The sequence below is a fragment of the Sphaerodactylus townsendi genome, linkage group LG01, assembly GCF_021028975.2.
Source record: "Sphaerodactylus townsendi isolate TG3544 linkage group LG01, MPM_Stown_v2.3, whole genome shotgun sequence".
Lineage (NCBI taxonomy): Eukaryota > Metazoa > Chordata > Lepidosauria > Squamata > Sphaerodactylidae > Sphaerodactylus > Sphaerodactylus townsendi.
Window position 1 is genome coordinate 104,118,901 of NC_059425.1, and position 22,952 is coordinate 104,141,852.

A 22,952-nucleotide genomic window follows, 5' to 3' on the forward strand; every position below is an offset into this window, starting at 1 on the left:
ACACAGGCAATTATAATGCTATACTCCCCTACTTCATTAATTTTTCCTGTGCAGTAATTTATAAGATAGATCTGTATTACAACTCAGCCTTCTTTGCCTCAACACAGAAAAAGTTGGGCACACCTGGATGTGTAAGGAAAGTCAGTTGCTTACTCAAAGGCTTCCCAAGAGGGATGACTTTATACCATTAAGCACTCAGAGGAAACATGTAAAGGGTCATGATGTCAGTTGCTGATCTAATGTTCCTTCTGTGATACTCTTCAATTTAATTCATTTGGCTCTATCATTAAATTTATGATTCTGTGGAAGATTTTCTTCCCATTAGATGATTTTGTGGCTGCCACTACTTGTGAGCAGATTGGCACATCACTTTGATCATGGTAGTTCCAGCTGAAACCCACCTAATTATCATTCATAAATTCTTGGATGTATAAGATCTGAATGCTAAGAATCCAGGCATGTATTTCAGTTGACATCCTAGTAGCCAAAAACTATTTTGATTGTTTTCCAGTTCTCCAAATGTTAGTACCTTTCTGAGATAGCCATGTTTCTCTAAAAAGCTATTTATGTACTAAAGACTAAAAGCAGAATATTAAAAGGAAAACAGAAAATATCCATCTGTGCTCTACATGGTTGGTGATAAAAACTTGTGAAATTATTGCTTTTTAAAACTGTTACAGACATTAGGGTTTTCCCCCAAAGGGAAAATACTATGTAAAATTAACCTTAGTCTAAATCCCATTAACTAAATGCAAGTATAGGCTTTGTAATGATGCCACCTTTCCCTCCTCCTTCCAGATGGCGGTGGTAGATTAATGTAACCAGTTGCTTGAGAGATACTAGTTCCATTTGAACTTGACTGGAGGGGGGGGGGTGAGAGTGGTGAGAGAGTGAGGGGGGAATGAGCAAGCAGATTTTGAAATATTGACCATGCATTTCACAGTATAGCTTACCAGATATATCTAGGCAGCGCACAGGGCCAGATATGCTTAGCTTTTGAAGCAGACTATCTCACATGTCAGCAATTCATTCTCCTGACCCACTTCAGTTTCCCGGTGAAAGAAATAGAGAAAGGAAGAGACCGTCCAAGTCTACCAAAACAACTTGCTTGGTTCTGGGGTTTTGGACTGCAAATGTAATTTAGAAAAGCCAGTTCAGCTCTTCCTAAAGCTATCTATTTGCCATACCTTGGGTGCTGATGATGACAAAAGTCCCAAGGGCCATCATGTATTATGGGCAAAGATTTTGTTTCAGGGAAAATGATCTTATGTTTCTAAAAGAGGATGTAAATTGACTTCTGCTGTGCTACCTTTTCAGATCTGTATGTTAGAACCTTATCTCGATATCTTAAACTAAAGAGTGCCCTTCCCAGTGGTGAAACTCCCACAGGGACATCCGGGGACAGATGCGCCGAGCGGTCCCCTTGGGAGTCATGTGGGGGGGCACAAAATCACCCGATCACACCCTGCCCCCAATCACGCCCCCTTGTGGTCTTTGTCCTCCTCATCCTTGCCTGCTCATCGTCCTCCCTCGTCATCGACCTCCTTCTCCTTGCCTGCTCTCTTTCTCTCTCTGTTTCTCTCTCTATATAAAAAAAACCTCACTCAGCTTGGTATTTATGTCTCCACTATCAGCAAACCTTTCAAGTTATGGTGAGTCCCAATTTCATTTTACATACAAGTTAACATTAATATTAATTTTATAAGCTGCATTTTAATGGATAGGGTTTATTTTTATTAGAGCCACCTTAATTCATATTTATTGTATTTTATTTATTTATTTATTTATTTATTGTTTGGACTTTTAATTTGATTGTGCTCCATCTATATACTGTACACCGCCCTGAGCCCTTCGGGGGAGGGCGGTCTATAAACCCAATAATAATAATAATAATAATATAATATAATAATAATAATAATAATAATAATAATAATAATAATAATAATAATAATAATAATAATAATAATAATAATAGTTTCCCAGCATCCTCAGGGCATCTGCAAATCACTATTTTGTAATTTGCCCTCATCCCTTTCTCCACCTCCAAAAAGTTATTTTCCCCAAACTGTTCCCCAGCACCCTTAGAGCCTGCATGCAAATGAGCCTTCTTCTCATTTGCTGTCATTCACTTTCAGTTTTGATTTTGCCTCACGAGGGAAGGAGGGAGACAAAAGGCTAGGATAGAGCTGGGAGAGTGGAGAAGAGATCAAACATGCTCTTTTGAAAATTGCGTTCATAAGTTTTAAAAGAAAAGATGATCTTTCAGAGAGGCTTCTGCAAAAGGGGGCTAATTAGAGCAAAATACATTTTACCTGTTATCTTCCAGCATAAGCACAGTATAATATCTGTGAATTGTATTTGCATGAGACCTTTAATGCATTGAATATGAAAATAATCCCTTTATAGGTAATGGTTTAGCAGTATAAAACTGCATTATGCAAACAGCACACAGGCAGGATAAACTTTGGAGATTCCGAATCTGAAAAGTTTGTAAATTAATCTCATAAATGCTAGAATGCATCCGGCCATGAAACTTTAACAACTGAACCTGCAAAGTTTTAATTAGTAGTTTTTTTATATTATGCATAAGCCATATAGTTAAAAAAATTATACATATGCAAGTATGTGATGTAAGTGTTGCATATTTAATTCCACTTGAAAAAGATCTATCTTTAAACCTTTCAGTCTTCCTCCTTGCTATTTTAGTTGCCTGTGGCTATTTGGTTTTTGGCATAGCTTTTGGCATATAATTTTATAATACCATATCTCTCAAAGTAAGTGCATAATGTGGTTTTCCCTATAGATAGTAGAATGAATTTCAGATACATAATAGTTAGCTAAGGAGTGCAAGTCATATTGTTCCAACCTCCAGCTGGTGGCTGGAGAGCTCCTGGAATTACAAATGATTTCCAGGTACAGAGATCAGTTCACCAGGAGAAAATGGCAACTTTGTATGGTAGATTCTGCATTGCACTTCACTGAAGTCTGTCTTCTCTCTGAGGCCCCCCCCCCCCCTCCTCAGGTTTCACATTGAAAATCTCCAGGTATTTCCCAGTCTGGAGCAGGCAACCCTAGTTCTGGACAATGGAAGATGTTTGAATAATAGCTATATGTTCAACGTTTGTGATATCTAAATTGTAAACAAGGGAGCCTAGAAGAAAGAGCAGGGGACACAAACACATAGCTGTTCATAATTTCTCTGGTGGTAAATACCATGTTTTAATCAACAAGTTCCAGATTCCCCCACCTTTGCAATTAATTTCATTTTCTTAGCCACCATAAAGAATTAACTAGTTTTTAACAACGCTAAGTCCATACATGTTTTATCAAGCCTGCAAATTGATCTCCTGTGAAATATAATGTGCTGGGTGCATTTCCAAATTGTTAAGAAAGTCCAGGCTAGTAAAACAGGATTACCATAAACATTGATAGGTTGAGCCTGAAGTCCATTTTGGTTGTCCCCTATGTTTCTTCAGGCTCTACATAGAAGGTGATATTTGAAAAATATACCCAAATTGTTCTGAGATGCTCTGAAGAAGCTGTATCATTCTGTTAGATAGCAATAGAACATAAAGGATGGGCAATGATTGCAGTGATAGCCTCCATGTTGTTTTCAGAGAATATATTCTCTGTGTAGCAATATGTATGTCTATCTGCATATGTAGGGGGTGGGGGAGGGAGTCTGGTTCTGAAGGAGTTACTGATTTTCCATAATGGCAGATTTCTTTTGTTGCAGGGCATCTCTCTCTTCCTGGCTGACTGTTAGCTTTTCAGAGCAGGCTATCATTTGTTTCTAACTTGAATGCCCAGTACACCTGACGGTTGCTGTGAGGTAGGCTGAGGCTCATATGGAAAGCCTTCAAGGATGGCCTTTCCTGTAAGAAACTTTAATTTTTTGTCTTTCTGTGTGATTGCTGAAGATTTATAAGCTACCTCCAGTTTTTTGCTGCTGATAGTGGCAAAAGGCTACAAGGCTGCCATTTTTTCCTCCATAGAAAGAACTTTTTTTCTGTACTGTTAGCCAGAAGAAAACCGGAGTTTTTTTAAAAAAAGATAACAGCTCCCAACTCAAGGTTCTGGTGTTGACTTTTAAAGGAATTAAATAATTGTGTGTATTATTATTTAACTATCTGTATACTTTAGAACATAGTCTTTTTTGTCTCAAATGATCACTACCCCACCCTTATCAGCAGACTTTAAAAAACACCTCTTCGTAAGATATTAAGGTTTTTAGTGGTTGCCTCTCCCACCTCTCTGAAGTTGTGCTTCTCATATTTTTTTATTCTCTGATACTGTTCCTCCTTCCTTTTCTATATGTGGGCATAGCATCTGCTACCCTGTTGTCTGTGCGCACCAAGCCTGGTTAGCTACGGCATGAATGCCAGCTGGTGGTGTCTAAATTGCTATTTGCGCTCAAGTTTGTGGTTTGGAGGATGTGCACTTTGTAATTTCACCCCTGGCTGGAATAAAAGAACTGGTTTTATTTGCAGCATGATGATAGTGTTCCTCTGGACATACAGAAAAGGGTTTATTTATAGTGTGTTTTGTAGGAGATTTGCATTCGACACACTTCAAACCATCTGATCAAAAGTTTTGCTTTCAGTTAAATATTTTATTTCACTGTGATGCAGCAATGAAGATAATGGATGAATTTGTACACAAATCAGTGTGAATGGAATTTTTTATTTTGAGTTGGACTCTATGAAAGGCTCACAGCCAGATCCCAGGAACTGTGTTACACAAGCAAAACAGCAAACAGGATTAAGTAGTAGGTTCTGAACACTGACCCACGAGCTTACTTGGTACCACATCTTCCACTGGCACTGTTTTGTCAGTGCATTTTCCTTATGTTTCCTGTTGTACTCTTTGGCAACTGTTTCCACTTCTGAAGCTACTGTGGATTGGTATGATTCAGGTGCCCAGGTGTAGTCTATAGCTCATTAATGTCAATAAATCCTTGTTGTTCTCATAATAATGTGATAATTGTTCATTAAACCTACTTCTCTTGAGAGATACAGAAGGTGATGAGATGATGTGGTCTGTATGATTCACTCATGTCGAGGAAAGAATAGGCAGTCATGAGTTGTACCAGATGTTGTGAAATGGAATGCAGAGAAAGATTGCCAACTCTTAGTCTACAGCCAGGTGAATTACAAATGGAATTCTAAATTCTTTGTTGGTTGAAGTTGGCAGTGTCCTTGTAGTAAAGCTAGACTACTGGAATGACCCAGTGAATATTTTTACTGAGAAGATTAAGGCTTTTCCTTAAACCCACTTTTTCCCTTCTGAATCTGCCCTCCTGGGCTGCAGGATTGTTGAGTTCAAGCCAGTGGAGGATGCAGAATGCAAAAAGAGGTATCTCCAGGAGGAATTATGATGGAAAATAGCAATCTTATGTGGAGTTCTCCCTCTGAATTAGCTTTTAATATGTTAACGGGGGGGGGGGGGTATTACTGCAAAAGCACTGCATTTCTCTTCTCCCATCCACATCATTGTTTGCCACTCAAGAGAATAGGGAAATCTGCATGCTATGACACTGCTCAATTTTTATTAGAAGTGCTCAAGTCAAAGACTTAATGGAAACTTGATCACCTCTTCCTCACCAACCTTACGTGCTTTGTCCAGCTTTGTGTCTTGTTTTAATACCCGCTCTGTCCTGTATTTTGTTTTATTTTTACTGATATGCCTAATAAAGGTCTGTTGAAGTTGACACAGGTTTATCCAAGGGGGGAATCTGTCTGGGGACATGGAGTAATCCATGTCCCTGGATGCAACTAATCTGGTCACGTGGAGGGCCCAAAATTGGCCCCACACGTGACCAGATGCCTTCCCCTTCATCTGACTTGGGCCTCTCTTGGCCCTGCCCACATCACGACTTCGTGGGCGAGGCCGAGGGAGGTCCAAGTCAGACTAGGCAGGAGGATGTCCTGCTGCCTTGTCTGACTTGGACCTTCCTCATCCCCGCCCATGTTTTCGTGGAGTGGGCGGGGCTGAGGGAGGCCCAAGTCAGATGAGGCTTCCTGCAGGCAAGCTTCTGCCCCATAGGCGTTCAAGGCAAGAGACGTTTAGAGATGGTTTGCCATTGCCTGTTTCCACATCACGACCTTGGTATTCCTTTGAGATCTCCCATCCAAATACTTGCCAGGGTCAAGGCTGAGAGTGTGAGTCTGATCCAAGGTCAGCCAGCAAGTGCCATTTTCTTATGTCTTAGTCATCTCTTTCAGTTATACTCTGTTGTATATTGAATGCAAAAGGGTGACATGGCTGGCACATATTACACTAGGAAGAGCGTTCTACTCAGCCAGGAGAATGAGAAATGATACATCAGTGGGCACTAAGGCCTATGAAGTTTGAAACCTCTGTAGAAAGCAGCAGGGACCAGAAGAGAAACATTCCTGAGAAAAACAACATTTGCTCAGGACAACAAGAGAGAAGGATAGCTTTAGCAAAGGTGCTTTACAGACTGCTGCAACTTCCTTTTAAATAATGAAAGCCCGGACAAAGTTAACATGGGAAAGCACATGTCTTGGAAGCTGCTGAAGATTTTCCAAACTGGTGTGACTCTGTACTTGAGTAGCTATAGTCATCCTGTTGTGTTACTATCCTTGTTCTACTGAGTGTTCTAAGAGGACAAGCTCAATATTTTACTTTAAAATCCATCTCACTACTTGATAAAAATTCTGGTTGCTTTTGTTTTGCCACAAAACCAAAGTTTTCACACCTTTTTAAATATCTCAAGTAATAAACTTTGGTTTGGGGAATTAGCTGGAGACAGAGAAAGCAAGAGAAGGTAACTAGGATCGATAGCCTATATATGCTAGGATAGTCCTGGGTGAAAACTGAGTCATTAGTTGTACCTTTAAAATGGGTGTTATTAAAGAATTAAAATAGTAAGGAAATTATTTTTCAAGCAATAAGCATCTGCACACAAAACGTACAAGAGCTGACTAAGAGGAAAGGGGGGAAAGTCTGAAAGGGGTGTCCAGGGAATGCAGCACTGAAGAGGAAAGTGACCAGTCTTTTCAGGAGCAAAGAAAAGACCGTACACTCAAGGGGTGTGTGTGTGTGTGCACGCATACATGTATCCAGAACACAGACATGCTATGAGTGGCTAAAGGACCAAAATTTATTACCCAAAATGGGTCCTGACATGGTATTAGGTAAGCTGGCAGGAATGCCAGAGACAAAGAACTGATTGCTTTTCTGAGGTTCCAACAAAAAGATAGGAGAGGCTCGATGAGTCATAAGGACCCAAGAGAATGCCTGGACTATTCTCTTGAATACTCATTGATTGTTGGGATGGGTACAGATAAGGTAAGCAATGATCTGCTCAGAGTGCTGATTAAGTCACCTTAGGTACCTAACTAAGCTCCATTGTCCAGCTAGGCTCATCTTAGGGCCAGGGGAAAAGTTCAGTGGTCAACTGCCTTCCTGCTCAGGCTTAACACACAAGATGGATCTCAAACTCTCTGAGAGGCATCCATTTTGTGAGGAGCAGTATTGTCCAGGGATGGGCAGGAGGCCCCTTCCCAGAGTCCCTAGCGGCCCTGAGCCACCCCCTTGTGCCTCACCAGAGATACCTCTGGGGGGGGTGTGCACACCAGCTGCAACCAGGACAGTGGAGACCCGGCTGGCTCCCAGGCCCCAGGGAGTCCCATGGAAGCAAACGACAACAGCGGAGCCCAGGGACGAAGCAACACAGCCGCCAGGATGGCAGAGGATGCGACGGCCAAGCCTTTGACTTTGGGAGGCACAGCCGCCACACCGAGATCCTAGGGGATGTCCCAAGAAGGGCCCAGCCAATTGGGGCAGTCCCGATCAGTGACTCAGGCCCCGGCGGCATCGAGGAACCAGTGGAGCCTGGCACTGAGCCCCCGCCCTGGAGGAGGGGTCAAAGGCCAGAGAGCCAATGGAGAAGCCGGCAGGACCCAACCGGGATGGAGGGCATCGTATGCAGACTGGCTGGAGGGGGTGAGATTGATGGAGAGGAGGAAGGGATAAAAGGCGGCAGGAAGGGAAACACGGGGAGGTTAAGGAGAAAGTTCCTCACCAGAGACTGTTGAGAAAACTCAGCAATGAAGGAATAAGAGGGGAAGTCCTCCTATGGATTAAAAACTGGTTGAGAAACAGGAAACAAAGAGTGGGTGTAAATGGGAAGTTCTCACAATGGAGAGATGTCGGGAGTGGTGTCCCCCAAGGATCCGTTTTGGGACCAGTGCTCTTTAACCTATTCATAAATGACCTGGAAGTAGGGGTGGGTAGCGTGGTGGCCAAGTTTGCAGATGATACCAAATTATGTAGGGTGGTGAGAACCACAAAAGGATTTACAAGAGCTTAGCGGACCTTGATAAATTAGGTGAGTGGGCTCCAGGAAATGGCAAATGCAGTTCAATGTAGCAAAATGTAAAAGTGATGCACATAGGGGCAAAAAAATCCAAACTTCACATACACGCTACAGGGGTCAGTGCTATCAGTCACAGACCCAGGGAAAGGGATTTAAAAGCGTCTTAAGTTGATAGTTCCATGGGAATGTCAACTCAATACGCATGGCAGCTGTGAAAAAGGCAAACTCTATGCTGGGGATCATTAGAAAAGGAATGGATAATAAAACTGCAAAGATTGTCATGCCCTTTTATAAAAGCAGTGAAGATGCGACCACTTTTCCAAGGAGGTACTGTGTCCAGTTCTGGTCGCCGCATCTCAAAAAGGATATTGAGGAGATAGAAAAAAAGAAGTGCAGAGAGAAGGAGACAACAAGGATGATTGAGGGACTGGAGCACCTTCCCTATGAGAAGAGGCTGCAGCGTTTGCGACTCTTTAGTTTGGAGAGGAGGCGGCTGAGGGGGGATATGATTGAAGTCTACAAAATTATGCATGGGGTAGAAAATGTTGACAGAGAGAAATTTTTCTCTCTTTCTCACAATACTAGAACCAGGGGGCATTCATTGAAAATGCTGGGGGGAAGAATTAAAACTAATAAAAGGAAACACTTCTTCACGCAACGTGAGATTGGTGTTTGGAATATTCTGCCATTGGAGGTGGTGATGGCCATTAACCTGGATAGCTTTAAAAGGGGCTTGGACAGATTTATGGAGGAGAAGTCGATTTATGGCTACCAATCTTGATCCTCCTTGATCTGAGATTGCAAATGCCTTAACAGACCAGGTGATCGGGAGCAACAGCCGCAGAAGGCCATTGCATTCACATCCTACATGTGAGCTCCCAAAGGCACCTGGTGGGCCACTGCGAGTAGCAGAGAGCTGGACTAGATGGACTTTGGTCTGATCCAGCTGGCTTGTTCTTATGTTCTTATGTTCTTAAAGGGAGAGTGTGTTGGAGGATGGATGGTGAACTGCAAATGGAGGAAGAAAGAGGAGTGGAGGAGGACAGTGTTTGGAGGGTGGAAGGAGTGGGGAACAAATTGGGATTAGAACCATGAGGAGGGAAAAAGCAAGCTGAGAAGAGGTGAAGGGAGTGGGGCTTGGTGTGGAAGAGCTGGTGAGGAGGAAATAAGGCAGAGGTTAGCTCAGGGGTAGGGAACCTGCGGCTCTCCAGATGTTCAGGATCTACAATTCCCATCAGCCCCTGTCAGCATGGCCAATTGGCCATGCTGGCAGGGGCTGATGGGAATTGTAGTTCCTGAACATCTGGAGAGCCGCAGGTTCCCTACTCCAGGGTTAGCTGTTGTACTCAGCAACCCTGTGGGTCCAAAGACTTCACGAAAAATCACAGCCCGTAGAGCCAGGGACACTGTCCGGGTCTAACACCACCTGGGAAGGGATAGGAGGAACGGTCCAGACCCTGGCGGGTGGGGTTGGATCACAAGTATCATATTCTGATACCAACCTTTGATCCCTGTGCTCCCCTTAGTGGGAGGAAGGGTACAAGTTCTCACATTGTTGCTTACTTTGCCATGGTTGGTGGTTAATTTGACACTGAAATATTGTTTGGTGGCAAATGCTCTTTGTGGCTGTAGTCTGGCTTTAGAGACTGTGTACTGTGCATAATGTGTAAACACTGGTAAAGTCTCTACCAATTGCAGCTAGTCATAGTTTCTTTTAAGGATGTAGCATGCAGATCTGAGCAAAAATATTACATGAACATTGCCAGCATTTAAAATAACAGAAAATTGTAGAACATGTTCAAACACTTGGTACATAGTTACCTGTGTATTAAACAGAGAGAAACATTCTTAACATGTTGTGTGTGCAGTTCAGGTGATTCCTAATGCTGAAGTCATGGAACTGGTCAAAGAGGACGGAATTTTACTTTAGGCTTATTGTGTGAAACATTAGGAATTCTCTGGCTTTGGCTACCCTCCCAGGCCAAGAGAATAGGCCTCAACTGGATGGAAGAAATTATTTTACGATCGCAAAGTCTCTCTCTTTCTCTGCCCCCCCCTCCCAGTTTCATTAAAGTTGGACCTGCAGGAGATTCCATCTTGGCCTGCTTTCATCAGCGCTTATTTTCGGCTTTCTTCTCACACCCCAAATAGCTCTTATTGTCATGTGTGGCCTGATGCTCTTCTTTGTCAACACTATGGTGATGGCTTCGTTAGTCTCTTTGGAAACACCTGGCTTGTCCTCAGTCACATCATCAGGGTGGACCCCCCCCCCTCCAGCCCCCATCCTGGGAATACAGTACAATATAGAAAATGTTAGGTGTGTTTAAGTGGAGCTATTAGTACACTGTTGTGCCCTTGTTCTATTACAATATGTTTCAAGTATGCCACATTTCTCTAGATTGGACCCATGGCCTTAGGAATCAATAGACGTTGCTTCCAGAAAAAAATAAGTGTATAATGAACTTGAGACTTTTGATCTTAAAAAAATAACATATTGAAACTATGTCAATGCATGAGGCATATGTAAGTTTCCATGTTCTATCCCTATCATATGCAGTTAAAAGTTCTCTGCTTGACTAGCTGCAACTTTCCTATTTAGGAACCGCGTTCACAGTCAACAGGATGTTCTTTGTGGGCCATCTTTGTTTCCTGTGAAATGTTCAAGGTCTCAGGCCCAATATCTAACAGTGACAACTTGTTTTGAACATCTTTGATCGTGGAATTGCTTCCTTTTTGTTTGGTTTCTTCATTCTTGGGCAGTCATCTAAGCCTATGGGCTCTTTGCCTTTCTTGATGTGATTAAGCTGATATGTATTGATGTCACAGTAGGGCTTAGCAGGTCAAGATGTTGTGACTTGACCGATGCCTCTTTGATGTCACATGTGAAATCTGCAGCAGGAGACTAAGCAGTTGAGGCATTTTTAGAAGATCTTGGAACTTCAGTTGCCAGGTTCATATGCAACCATAGGTTTTCAAATGTTACATTACTAATATGGATCAGAGCTTTCCAGTTATACCCAAATATCTCCAACACTTGTTGGTTTGGTTGTGGTGGGTCTTCCAGGCTGTGTGGCTGTGGTCTGGTAGATCTTGTTCCTAACGTTTCGGCTGCATCTGTGGCTGGCATCTTCAGAGGTGTATCACAGAGAAAAGTCTGTTTCACACTGTGTCTAGTGAAAAGCCTTCAACAATACTTGTTGGTTTACTTTGTTTATACCTCCAGCTTTCTCTTCAGTTGAGATTCAAAGTGACTTACATTGTTCTCTTCTCTTCCTTAGTATTCTCACAACACTCTATGATGTAGATTAGGCTCAGCATGTGCAGTGGGCCCAATGCCATCCACAATGCATCCATGGCAGAGTGGAGATTTGAACCTGAGTCTCCCAGATCCTAGATTGAATCTCTGACCACCATATTAAATGATTTAATAGATCCACCAAGGGTAATTCAACATTTAGAAAATTAATTGAAAAAATGAATCCAGACTAGTATTGGTGAATGTATTTTTTCTAGGATAGCTTAGTGGCTAAACAGAACAAGGTACTCCATGGTTTGAGTCTTTAGTGTTTGTTTAACCTATTCATCTGTTAATAATTGCAGTTATGAGAAGCATGCTATGACGATGACTTCCTCTGTTTTCCCTTGGCAAGGTGCTCTTGGGGAACTTTTCCGCCAAAACTTTTAGCCATCACTGTGAGGGCTTGCTGAGCAGTTTCCCATTGTTATTAACACTGTGGTAGCATAGTTTGATTTTCCCATCTTCGTTTAAAATAAAAATCAATAGTGTTAACTAAAAGAATAAGAAACTGCTCTATGATGACAGAGGAAAGTGTTCTGTATATCAAAGACACATATCCCTTTTCTTTTCCTGTCACTTCTAAAATTAAGGCACAAGAATACTTAAAAAAACATAAACAAGCAAAAGTTTTATTTGCAGGAACTAAGCAAGTGGATGGCAAGGTTATATATATAAGTTATCTTAATCAGGTAAATTCAGATTATATTTTCAGCTTCTGTACAGGCTGCTGCTTAAGGCTGTGGAAGATACAAATTAGTTTCTTTGCTGCAGTTTACCAATGTTTCAAAATAGTATAAGCACTTGTGCTTCTTTTTCTTAGAAGCCTTTTATTAGACTTTCCAATTTGCTTTTCTTCCACATTCTCATAAGGACAATCTTGCCCTGACCTCAGGTTGACTCTATTGCAATGAATTTGCTTCCAAGTTCTGTCTGCTGTTGTCTTCTATTTGGATCGCCACTGTCATAAGAATTTTTAACTTATGTCTCCAGAGTGGGTCTTTCCCTGAGAACCTCAACCTCTCAACCCTGTGTCAGCTTTTAAGTGTGTTGATGTTAAACCAGGGACAGAGTACAGAAGGCTTTATCGGCCTCTTCCAGTCCCTCCTTCCCAGAGCTTCATGGACTTAGCCAGAGAATGGAGTAGTTCATTTTTACAACTGTTCAACCTGTTTGGCTCTCAATATTCTAACTTGCCTGAATGTGGTTAAAGGTCTGTATTCATCGCACATACTGCCTAAAATACATTTATTTATTAAATACAAGGGGTTGAGTAAATCCTATACCTTTTGTTTGTGTTTTTTTAATTTGTACCACCACATCCTGACATAGTACAATCCTGCTCTACATAACCTCTGAGCTTCAGTTATATGCTGTACTTGTTTTCTACATCTGTACAAAATGGAGTTCTAGAAAAATTACTTAATGAAGTGATAAAATGCAAGGGTCTGTTGTAGCCAGAACATATGGCTTCCTGCCTACCCAATGCCTGTATAGATCTCTGTTTATATTTTTTGTTAATAATATATTTGTCTGCTTGCTTTTCTTGTGGAGAGCAAACTTTAAGGGGAGGGAGAAGAGAGAAAAGGTTGCATGAGCCTTTAGTTACAACTGGAATATAGGTCTGTTCTGTTCTTTAGATTTTGACACTGTATTCCTATAAAAACACATCTGCATTCTTCAGGATTCTGGAAATCCTCTGTTTAATCAGTTTCACTATGTCTGCATAATTCTCAGAACTTATTGCTGTAGATGAAATAATAGGAAAATGACCACCTAAACCCCCTTTATAATAGTCCCCTATGAAATTCTTGATAACTTCTTCTGTTGATTTCAAGAGGCCAGGAAAAAGAGTAAAAGGGGTGTGTCTTGTAGGAAATTGAAATATTAATATCTAAATAATTGAATTACAAGAGAGAGAGAGAGTAGAATACATGTGTGAAGCAAATAAAACCAGTGATATTCTAGGTCACTCTCCTGCAGTTGATGTGTCTCAATCTTTGTACCCCAAATTCTTTTATGGTAGTCTAAACTCGTTATTTGTGGTTAAAATACATCTTATAAAGGCCAAGTATATACAACTACTTTCTAAAAAGTACATAATCTAAACTTGCTCACAGTGACCTGTGGGGAAGCTATGTAGATGTTATGTAGAAAAGAGGAGCTGGTGTTTATAATCTGCTTTTCTCTACTATAAGAAGCCTCAAAGTGGCTTACAATTGCCTTCCCTTACCCTCCCCACAACAGACATTTTGTGAGGTAGGTGGAGCCTAGAGAGTTCTGAGAGAACTGTGAGTAGTCCGTCATCCAATAGACTTCCTGAGGATGACTAGGAAATCAAACCTGGTTGTTCACCATTTTTAATCACTGCAAGCTGGTTATCTGTTTGTAACAACAAACACATTTTTTCATTACAGGAATGAGGTTGTGAGATTCGCAGGCTCATACAATCATTTCCATCTTTCCCGCCATGCTAGCTCAGAATGTAATCTTGATGTTGTGCCTGAATGGTTTTGTCTGTTTGCTGTAAATGAGGATTCCAAACCACAGCTTAATCCCGGTCTGGAAGGAAAAGGGTGGGGGGAATAAACATAGTTTGTGGTTCAGACACAACAGTAAGCAGTGGTTCACCCAAAAATTGGAAATGATTTCTTTTTAAGCAGTGCAAGGCATAAAGTAGAATTCTAAAGGATCTTCCAGGTTTGTTCCTGTAATGCCATTTGTGGTTTCTCATATGTAAATCATGCTACCCTGTGCCAGTCTCTGCACCTGAATGCCATCTGATTTACACTGGATGGTTATTCAGAACCAAGAGGTATAGGATAACCTGAATAGACAAGCAACCTTTACAAAGGCTAAAAGCGTGATATATTTAATTACATATCATAAATTTCATATGGGTGTGTAAATCATCAAACGTAGTTCTCTTAGTACATATAGGCAAAGCTTATTTCTAGACCTTTTTTTCCTGTCTCCCTTCATTCATTCATTCATTCATTCATTCATTCATTCATTCATTCATTCATTTGTTAGATTTATAGGCCGCCTCACCCCCGAAGGGCTCGTGGCGGCTCACAATATAGCTGTTCTCAGTGACAGCAAATAAGTACAAAATATAACTTAACCCCATTAAAACCTGATAGCAGCAATTACTTTAAATGTATACAAGTTAAAAACAACAAAAGTTAATGGTTATCATTTGGACAGTATGCCTAAAAGTCATTGACAGTGTACATTTAGTAGAATTGACTTAATTTTTCCAGGTGAAATCGATGCAAATGAACAGTGTGTTGTCCTCTTCTCCATACTTCTCTCCTAAAACAGGTTGCAGTAAGATTATGTTCTTGAAAATTAAGAAGTAATCTTATCATTCTGCAGGGCCCAACATGAACTAAAATTCTTCAGCCAAGACATTTGAGGTTACAGTTCTGTGCAAATTTAACATTAAACAAAGTAGAACTTTCTTCTGTGTAGATATGCATGGGATTACACTGTAATTCTCTTGGCCATTTCTTTCTACAGAGAGAAACCATTCTGTAAGAAATGAAGGACATGCTAATTGGGTCTACAGTGTGCAAGTTATTTTATTTATTTATTAATTATTCGGTTTTGTATACCGCCCTACTCCCAAAGGGCTCTGGGCGGTGAACAACATAAATCACATATTCTGGGCAGAAACTATTCAAATGCACATAGAAGTCCACTGTGTGTATATATTACTGGTGATGATTAACAAGCAGTAATCTGCACATCAATGTACTTAAAGATGTGCATTATGAATGTGCATTATGAATAACAGTTGAAAACATTATCCCTCCCCCACCCAATCACTAAAATCATCTAGAGTAGGCCACACATGGCTTCTGGTTGACATGAACAGAGATTGATTTATTTTATTTATATTTGTATTTATACCCTGCCCTCCCCCAAGGGGCTCAGGGTGATGAGAGGTATCTGACTGCACTGGATGAATACAAATCTCCCAAGCCAGATGATGTGCACCCAAAAGTGCTCAAAGAATTTTCTAGAGATCTTGTGGAGCCTTTGTCCATCATCTTCAAGATCTCTTGGAGAAAGTGAGATGTACCGCAAGATTGGAGAAGGACAAATATTATCCCAGTGTTCAGAAAAGGAAGAGGGATGTCTCAAGAAACTATAGGCCAGTAGTCTGACCACTGTCCTATTGAAGATACTGAAACAGATTTTATAGGGGTCCATCTTTGAGTATCTGAAGGACAAGTTGGTGATCTGGGAAAGTCAGCATGGATTTGTCCCCAAGAGATCCAGCCAGATCAAACTTGTTTCCTTCTTTACTCAACTGATGAGCTTACTGGACCATTGATGTTGTTTGCCAGAATTTCAGTAAAGCTTTTGACATTGTTCCCTATGGTGTTCTGATGGGTAAACGAAAGGTCTGCAGACTACTCTAGGATCATTGGGTAGATAGGTAACTGGTTGAAGAACCACACTCAAAGAGCAGCTGTCAGTGGCATTTCATGTTAACTGAGGGAGGTGTTCAGTGAGTGCCAAAGGGCTTAGTTCTGGGCCTGGTACTTTTCAGTATTTTTGGATGAGGGCGTGGAGGGACTACTCATGAAATCTGCATGAAACTGGGAGAAGTAGCAAAGTTGCTGGAAAATCGATAGAATTTTATAAGACATGAGCACACTGAAAAGCAAAAGCCAACAATACAAAAAACTGGAAAAGTGGGCAATGTGAACAAAATGCAATTCAGCAAGGACAAAGCAGAATTCTATATTTGGAGAGCAAGCCCTATAAGGACAGGCTAAGGGACTTCAGTCTGGAGAAGAGGAGATTGAGGGGGGACATGATTGTTCTCTTTAAGTATTTGAAAGACTGTCCAAGGAGGGCAGGAAGCTGTTCTAGTGGCAGCAGAATATAAGACCTGCAATAAGGGGTTTAAATTATGGCTATAAAGTTGCAGTTGGATATTAGGGATTTTTTTTTAAAGTAAGAGTAGTTCAGTCTTAAAATTGGCTGACTAGAGAGATGGTGAACTCCCCCTTACTGATAGTCTTCAAGCAGTGGCTGGACAAACATTTGTCAGGGATGATCCTGCATTCAGCAGGAATTGAATTAGATGGCCTGTATGGCCCCTTCCAACTCAATGATTCTATCATCTCAATACACCATGGAGTATGAAAGTTGTAATAGCTATTCTGAAAACAAATTAATGTGATGCAAAAATGTAAATTTTCCTCCAAAAAACCTATTCAAGAACAAACAATATCAAAATAAGCATACAAAATGAGGAACTCAAATTTTCTTCAGAATATATGTCTCTTGACAATGGCTAAATAGTGTTATTTTCCCCAATTGTTAATAAAACCAACTTCTTATCATTGCAGAACTGTGCAGTCTGTGGCTTATATTGTTCTTTGAAATATGTGCTTATATGTGCTTATACATTGTCTAACAGCTTAGACTGTCCTTCCCTTGTGGATGAAATTCTTTTCCCCTGGAAGACACAAACTCCTAGCAGGTGCTTATGAATGAGTATAAATTGTTGCTTGTCTTGCTGTTTCTTATCAGGGTCCCAGTGTAGACTCTGTGTTTTACTTTCCCTCCATGTGCTTGGGAATGTGAATTCGTTTGTGACTTCCAATTTAACACAAACAGAAATATCGGGGTTGCATGTAACCTAGATAACTATAGTATGCACTTGCCCTCCAAACCGGGATTACAAAGCAGACTGACTATAATTTTGTTTAGGTATGGTATGGTGTAATTTTATACTGTTCTCCACCCAAAGACCTTTAAGATCTGTAGTCTTGGAATGGAACCATAGTTTTCCACTTTGGGTGATAGGCTAAACTATTATTTCTGCTCATTTTGAAGCATACCTTATTCTTTTTTAAATTGGGTTTTTAAAATGTATTTGTTTGTAGTTTTTGCTGTGTACAAAAGCTGAAATTCAAAATGTATACTGTAAGTACAAAATGCAGTGCATATGTTTTGAATGTGTATGTAGAAACTGATATTTTTCTTAATAAAATATTCATAAACAAGGAAATGTATTAATCTTATTTTAAAAGAAATAGGAAGTGTGTCTAATTGTCTGCATCTTTCACAATGGACCTGCTCTGTGTGTACAGTATGTCTGCCTAAGTATAATCAAAGAAGTGGAATCTGCAGAAGAATTTTTTGTTGTTGCTGTTGAATATTGCCTCATGAATTATTTTGCTATCCAAAGAATGGGAAGTTGTTGCTTTACCTGCTGAAATATTTTCTTCTTCTTTGTTTCCTAATATAGGAGCAGAAGATTCTGAAGAGCCATTTTAACTGGATTAATGAACCAAATAGTCTTGCTTAGGACCATTTCACTTGCATCTCTGACCATCAGTACAAAGGTAAAAGCTTAAAAGACAGACTATATTTTATTTATTTATTTCCTGTGTATTTCCTGCCCATCACCAAACACCATGGTTTCAAGTATTTGCAAAATATTTGAGCAGGACTCTTTAGAAGTGGCCTAAATGATTCTTAAATACTATTTTAAAACAGATATGGTGAGAGGTTTCAATTTTACATATGATGTCTTTAATAGATGGTAGGTTGACGTTTCCATCAGAGCTGTGTTCATTACTGCTGCTGAATGTATTCAGAAAATAATCTGGGTCAGCCCACTGTAAGACTTTAGAGAAAGAACTGGCAAAGCAACCCTTTCCCTACCTTCCCTTTCCTCAAGCAGCCTGCTGTTAGTTCCAAAACTCCTCTCTGGGGATTGGGAAAACCTCACAAGCAAAATGTGATGTATGATTGTGGGTGAGGGCAGGGAACCAAGGAAAGTTGCCTGGCTCTCTTGTTGCTCATGACTTGCATCAGTAGATGAGACCCAGAGGTTTTACTTTATTCCTCCTCTTTGCTAAAGTCCCCCCTCATGTGGTGCATCAGATAAGAGTTTGGGACAAATGAAGGGCTGTTTGAGGTTTAGCCTGTGATCACTTTAGATTAGTCAATCCTATACAACAACGGGAAGGGTAATGTGCCTTAACAAGTTTGTTTCTGTTTCAACACTGACTACTGATTATATACAAGGGAGTGTGGTTCTGTGGTTAGGAGTGGTTGACTTTAGTCTGGCCTACCAGGTTCAATTATCTTCCTCCACATGAAGCCTGCTGGGTGACCTTAGGCCAGTCACAGTTCTGTCAGAACTATCTCAGCCCACACAGAGGCAGGCAATGCAAAGCCATGTGTGTACATTTTTTGCCTTGAAAACCCTACCAGGTCACCATGAATCAGCTCTTACTTGATGGCATGCATGTGCACACACTAATTTTAATAGATTCTTATTCTGATAATCAAGCATTCTAGTGATGATTTTGAGAATGCTGAAGCATTTTGTGCTTTTCAACAACCAAGGAATATGGTGCTATGTTGTGCAATTAGAGCCTGTTAATGCCAACTACAGGGGCCAACAACCAGAGACATATCTAGGCAAACTGGACCCTGGGGACAAAACCTCAGTTTGGTGTTCCCCTCACTCCCGGTAAAAGTGGCCACCCTCCTCCACCACGACCAAACAATGATTTTTTGCACCAGCTCACAAAACACCTCTCACTCCCAGCAAAACATACATGGCTCTCTCCCCCACCAACTCTCTTTCCTAATTTTGTCCTCACACCAACCCTATGAGGTAGGTTGTTAGCCTGAGAAACAGCTCCAAGCCAGTGCAAGTGGGTATTAAGCATGTAAATCTCTCACAAATCAACCCCCGCAAAACATTTACCAAACAAATGTCAGTATCATCTCTCACAAAACACTTCCAGTGGAATCCATCCACAAACAGCATCACTTTCAGTGGAGTTTAAACTAGGGAGGCTAGATTCTTCTTTTAAATCCACCTTAAAGGGAGAATCTAGGGTCCCCAGTAAAACAACATTGAAGTGATGCTGTTTTGAGGTGGATTCTTCCCCACCCTGAAACAGCATCACTTTCAATGTTTAAACTGGGGACCTCACATTCTCCCTTTAAGTCCATGCTGAAGGGGGAGAATCTGGGGAAATTTGGAGGGTGCCTGCTGTCAGGGGTGCAATTGTTAAGCTAGCAGCACCAAACTTTCAGGGTATCTTTAGGAGACTCTCCTGATGATACCACCCAGGTTTGGTGAAGTATGGTTCAGGGGTCCAAAGTTATGGACCCTCAAAGGTATAGCCCCATCTCCTATTAGCTCCCATTGGAAACAATAGGGATGGGGGCACCCCATCTTTGGACCCCCTGAACCAAACCTTACCTAACTTTGGCGGTATCATCAGGAGGGGCTCCTTAAAAATCCTTGAAATTTTGGTCCTGCTAGCCTGAAAACTGCACCCCCTTGCAGGCCGAAAACTGAAAAAACACTAAAAAGTACAAAACACACACAAACGAACCTGAAAATCTTGCGCCCTCCACCCCAGGTCCCTAGGCAAATACGCCACTGCCAACAACATTAGGGCTGCTGGCCAGTTTCTGAAAAAGGATGATTGCACCTTTTATCATAGCAGTTCTTAGGTAAAGTCCCATCATGGAGACAAAATCTTGGTATGCCTTTTGCATTTAATCAATCAATTAAGTGCTTTCTCTCTCTCTCTCTCTCTCTCTGTGTGTGTGTGTGTGAACACATATGAATACACACACACACACACACACACATATCTCACACATATACACTGGTTTTTATTAAATTGTAAGCTGTCTCATACTTGTTTCAGTAAACAAAATTTGCTACTCCATGATGGGACTTTAACATCTTTAACATTTGCAAAGTCTACCCTCAAGAGCAACATTGGGGGGCATTTTGAATCACAGCAGGAGGATGGAGGGGATGAAGTATAGTCTGGTGACTGAGATGAACTATTTTTCCTTCCTAGTAATGGTGTAAACAGCCCCTAAGGCAATAAACAGTCCCTAAGGCGTAAGACAAGGAAAAGTCTACAATGTACCTATCCTGACACTGGTAGTAAGATCTGATTTACTTTGTTCTGTCTGAGAAAAAAATTGGAAGATTCACTAATGAGGCACTGAAAATGGAAGAGACTGTTCAGATCATCTAATTTATTTATTAATGTGCACCCCACTTTCCCTCTTGGTTCAATGTGGTTACAGTCAATATGAAAAAAAATATGAATTCTGTTATGAGAAATTATTTGAAATGTAATAAGTAATACTAAGCATGTGGAGATTTTTTGTATGTTGTTTTGTGCCTCCAGATTTCCCAAGACACATTCAGTACCTGATTTTAACACCCTGTTGTGGTTTAGGAAACATAAAATTGTATCTCTCTCACTGTACTTCAGAAAAGTGTCAAAGGAACTAATTTCCCTCAGTGAAAGTAACTTACATAAATGTCAAAATATTGGTTCCAGAGTTCAAGCTCTTACCTTACAAGACCCCAGAGAATAAACATTTTGTAGACTGTAGACTGAATCAAAATAGTTTTCTTTCCTAAACAAGAACATCTGGTGAAATTCTCTGTAAAGCTCCAAAGCTTGCTCTCACCACTCAATTATGGTCTAATATAATATAGTGCAGTGTCATTCCCCTTATTAACTAGTTCCAGAGCCTAGCCAAACAATTTTTATTCAGGAGGAAAGAGGAAGCAACTGAGCATGCTGAGGGGAAAGAATGGAGAGCCTGGAGGGGAAGTAAAATAACATCCTATCCAGGGATAACATCCTGCCATTGCTTTTGCAGTGATTGAAAAAGATAACAGCAGCAATATCTCTTTTGTACTATTAACATTTCTGAAAGTGCCCAGTGTTCAAAAGAATGCACATACATGTTCACACAGTACCACCGAACATAAAAAATGTAAACAAAACAGATGAGGTACTTTTTTCCAGTTTAACTTGAATAATTTAAACTAATCCTAGTCATGCTGTAGGTCTTTTCTGTGTGATTCCTTCCTTCCTGCCCACTCCCACCCCCATCAATTCTGGTCCCATACTGCTTTGGTTTATCTCCTGATTTCCACATACATTTTTGTGCCTTCATTTTCACTTCCCCCATCTCCCATCCAGCTCTTTTGAAACCACTTTTTTTCCATTGTTATTCTGGAAGCCAAGTTTGAGTCTGCTTCTTCCTAGTATGTAATGTTTCTATAGGTTTTCTTTGTCCCACTCACCTCCAGCCAACTTTTTAATTATTGTACTGTCATCATCAAGCCACTCCCTCTTCTCCCCATATAGTAATATCCATTTTTTGTTTAGAAAATATCAATATAATGCTGTTGTACTATAATTGTAATATAAGCAGATTCTCTGAATTCCGCAGGGGAGGGCTGAAGGGGCTGCTGGTTGCTGGCTCCCTGGAAGCCAGGAGCAAGGGGTGAATCAGGGGGGCACCATTGACCCTGCCCATGTCGATGAGGACATGGGCGGGGTTGAGGGCTCCAGAAGACGACGAGGCAGCAGGACTTCCTGCTGCCTTGCTGTCTTCTTCCTGGTCACATGGGAGGGGCGATTTTGTGTCCCCATGTGACCAGGTAAGTGGCACCTGGGGCCAGAGGGTACCCCTTGTTCCCAGGTAAATACGCCACTGGTGAGGGAAGAAGCTAATGACTTACATTTTAAAATAAAAGCTGATAATTCAAAGAATTTGATTGGTACAGTACAGTATTATATCAATATTTTAGAGCTTTTAAAAAAACTGATAACTCCATCGTTGACAACATCACCCCCCCTTGAAAATCCTCATTATTTAAGCCATTTGCAGAAGAAAATTAACAGATTCTACAACTGTAAAAAAAACCTCAAGGAGGGCAGTTGTGTGAAAGAACCCCATCTGGACTGATTCCAAAGCTTGTGGATTGACTCCCTAGAAAATCAGGAATAACACAAGTGTTCAAAAAAGATACTAGTTTGTTAAAATAGCTACAGGGAGAGGGGTCCCGTCAAGGACTCAAATGAGTTAATGTTAATTCACAGGTAAGGGTGTTACCAAACTTGTGACAGCTCTGGTCCGATTTGGAAATTCAAGAAATTTTTAAATGGTGTCCCCATTCTCATTACTGATCTTTCCCCTTTTTCCTGATCATATTAACAAAATTAAATAGAAATATTTCTGTTAAATTTGCTACATGCTTTATGCCATGGAAAAATAGCCAAGAAAAGGTGTAGAAAATCCAAATTAAAGCAGGAAATTTTCTGAAGTAAATATGATACAAAAATGGTCTTTCTGACCAGGGATGAAAATCCTTCCTTCTGGGTAGGAAGGAAAGGCTTATGCCTTGCTGTGATAAAATACATTATAGAGTTTTGTCTCTTTTTTTAAAAAAGGGTCCTAAAATAGGTCTTTCAATTTTCATTAGCACCT

General features: G+C 40.7%; 1 protein-coding gene across 9 annotated transcripts in view; it reads left to right on the top strand.

Moving 5' to 3' along the window:
• The window catches only part of HIVEP2 (HIVEP zinc finger 2), a 172,588-nt gene that overhangs the window by 93,081 nt on the left and 56,555 nt on the right, over window positions 1–22,952 (top strand). For all 9 annotated transcript variants that reach the window (XM_048489480.1, XM_048489523.1, XM_048489540.1 and 6 more), the window contains one exon: window positions 17,914–18,010. The gene's annotated coding sequence lies outside the window, so the exon portion shown is untranslated. The remainder of the gene's footprint in view (window positions 1–17,913; window positions 18,011–22,952) is intronic.